We start from the raw sequence: 3,085 nt of genomic DNA on the forward strand, positions 1-3,085 counted from the left end.
AGAAACGGACTCCCCCATTCGGCATGTAGTGGCTATGTAGGAGAAACGGACTCCCCCATTCGGCATGTAGTGGCTATGTAGGAGAAACGGACTCCCCATTAGAGAGTGAAATCGGTATGACGTAACAGGCGCCGTCTGGAGGACATCTAATCAATCAAGCAGTGCGGGGGAATGCTGGGATACATACATACGCGTCGGCGTGTCATTACGGGCGAGTGGATTTCCAAGGCGCAAAACCGGCCGCCGGCCTGCGATGAAATATTTACACCCTGCCATGAAAAATTCATGTTGTTCACGAGCGAGTTTAGAAAAAAAAAATATTTGAAATCGACACGCGCTATAGTTAATATTTTAATGAATAAATGCTTTCCTTACAACGTTATATTACAATTTCACGTATATATATATATATATATATATATATATATATATAACAGACCTTTTCGCTTTTGGAGTCATTGGAGCCTATAAAGCAATGCGCTATTGTTTAGCAACTAACTGCACGTGACATATGGCGACCGTCGATTACAATTTGTGCGCAAAAACCGCAACTAAGCCGGATTAAACGTCTATGGGAGAGATCCACGCAAGGGGAGGAGGCGGGGGAGAGGAGATATGGGTGAGCAGGAACGTGCTACGATAGTGTAGAACAGAGAGGGAGGGCGTGCGTGTGTGCGCGTGCGTGTGTGCGCGTGCGTGTGTGCATGTGTGTGTGCATGTGTGAGGGAGGAGTGAAGAAAAAGTAGAGAGAAAGAAAGATAGAGAGATAGGGGAAGAAGAAATCGCCAGAATAATTTAAACAATATGAGAGGGGAGGCGCGAATGAGAGTGAGTCAGTAAGAGTACGAGAGAAATGAAGAGAGCGAGTGGATGAAAGAAGAGTTCAATTTAATCGCCCATATAACGCGGTTTCGATCATAGATGGGTTACAAAGATTGCGCATCCGTGGATCGCAGTACAGTGGACAGTGGAGGAGGGAGGGGATGGGGGAAGGAACTCAGCAATCGCATCATTTCCTCTCTCCTCGTTTCGATACTTTAGATTTGACAGAAAAGTTTCGTGAACTTATTTTCATAGCTTTTATATTATATTACTTTATTTCTTATCTGGCCTTATGTGGCCATGATTACCTAACCAATAACAGCTCGCACACATCTGTAGATACGTCACACTCGCACACACAGACACACACGCACGCGCACACACACACACGCACACACAACACACACACGCCCACATGCGCACGCACATACACACACACGCACGCGCGCGCTCACGCACATTTAGCCCTACATAATAGGCAGACAATGGGGCAAAAGCTTTAACACCTATTTGGTTGTTTTTACAGACAATTTTGAACAAGACATATTTACTGTCGCGACGCGGCCTAAACTAATTGCAATATCCATACAGACAGCCAGGCAAACATAATCAACTGTACGCGAAGCTCACTCTTTCATCTCCCCCCCCCTCTCTCTCTCTCTCTCACTGAAGCGAAGAGAGAGAGAGAGAGAGAGAGAGAGAGAGAGAGAGAGAGAGAGAGAGAGAGAGAGAGATAAGCACAGCTGCGGTCCCGCTTACGATTATAAAATTTTACGTGTCGAGATGCTATCTGTTCAGTTCATTCGCAGTCCCGCTCGGTATCAGCCTCACTACTCCTCATCATCCCAATCTACACCCCATCTCTCAAACCGTTGCAAACCCCTGTTTATATATGCGCTCTTTCCCTAGCGTTTTCTCTATCTCTCTTTCTCAGCCTTCAATATTTCTTTTTCTTCCACGCTCTCTCATTCCCTCGCTCCCCATCCCTCCCTCCTCCGTCTCTCTCACAGTCTCATTTGTGCATCTCCCCCTCTCTCCTTCTCTCTCACAGCCGCTATTGTGCCTCTCACCCTCTCTCGGAGATTCTCCCTACTACATCTGAGATACGATAGCTGCATGGTGCTGCTATGCGGGCTGAAGCCTGCGTGGTGTGTGGCATTATACGACACTACGCGTGTGCAGCCAAGGATGATCATTGTTCGGGGATACGCGAGTAGATATATGAGTGTGGCCATTAAGGACCCCGTGCTGTCGCGCGAGCACATCATCATCCTTCCGCTCATGAAACATTCTCTCGTCCTCTCAGCATCCCGCGGGAGATCGACGAAGGGCTTCCATGGCCACGGGCTTCAATGACGAGCCGTGTGCCGTATCGCCGATGCGCAGCTATTGACACACGGTGCCTCGGTAAACGTGCGAGCTGCTAGCGAATTTCGCCCCGGAGTGCAGACCCACTATGTAGACTCCGCCGCCGCCGCCGCCGCCGCCGCCGCCGCCGCCGCCGCCGCCGCGTCTCTTTGCATATCCCGCCTGCGCTCCCCCGATAGTCGTGTGACGTCATCGATTCTTCGTCGGCGTCTGCTTGCGCGAATTCGACCGCAACCGGTCGCTAGGGACGCAGATGAAAGTCGATGTGTGTGTGTGTATTTGCGCGGGAACGCGAGATTGGTATAAACTGCGGAGAAACATCAATGGATGACGTCATGACCCGCCTCGCAAGGATGTCCGCACTCGATTGCATTCGTTTTCTTGTTGTTTGAACAGTCGAGTTTGACGTCAGGTTTCGAAGCGACACTTAATTACTCAGGTCGACGTTCGAGCGTCGCCCGCAGCGCCATCTACCGCGCACGAGTAATCGAAAAATGTTAATTATCTCGATGAAAACGCCGACGATGACGATGACGATTCGTGTACTAATAAAACCATAGTGGCACGCGGGGCGGAGTGAGGGAGGAGAGGCGTAAGCGGCGACGATGGTGTTAACGATCCACTACCACCACCCCACCGCTACGCACTCTCCTGCCACGTCATCGTTTTACAACGACACCACCGTAAAACGAACGCGGGCAAGCTATAAAGTTTCGATCGAAAATCAAACAAAAAACGCGCAATGACTTTACGGTTATTTGCGAGGAAAACTCACGCAATAAAACACACATGTACGACATACGCTTCACTGCTTTAACGTACATAATCACTCTCACTCTCTAGCTGTCTCTAACTCTCTCTCTCTCTCTCTCTCTCTCTCTCTCTCTCTCTCTCT

Source organism: Priapulus caudatus, unplaced genomic scaffold (genome assembly GCF_000485595.1).
Source record: "Priapulus caudatus unplaced genomic scaffold, Priapulus_caudatus-5.0.1 Scaffold955, whole genome shotgun sequence".
NCBI classification, from domain to species: domain Eukaryota; kingdom Metazoa; phylum Priapulida; class Priapulimorpha; order Priapulimorphida; family Priapulidae; genus Priapulus; species Priapulus caudatus.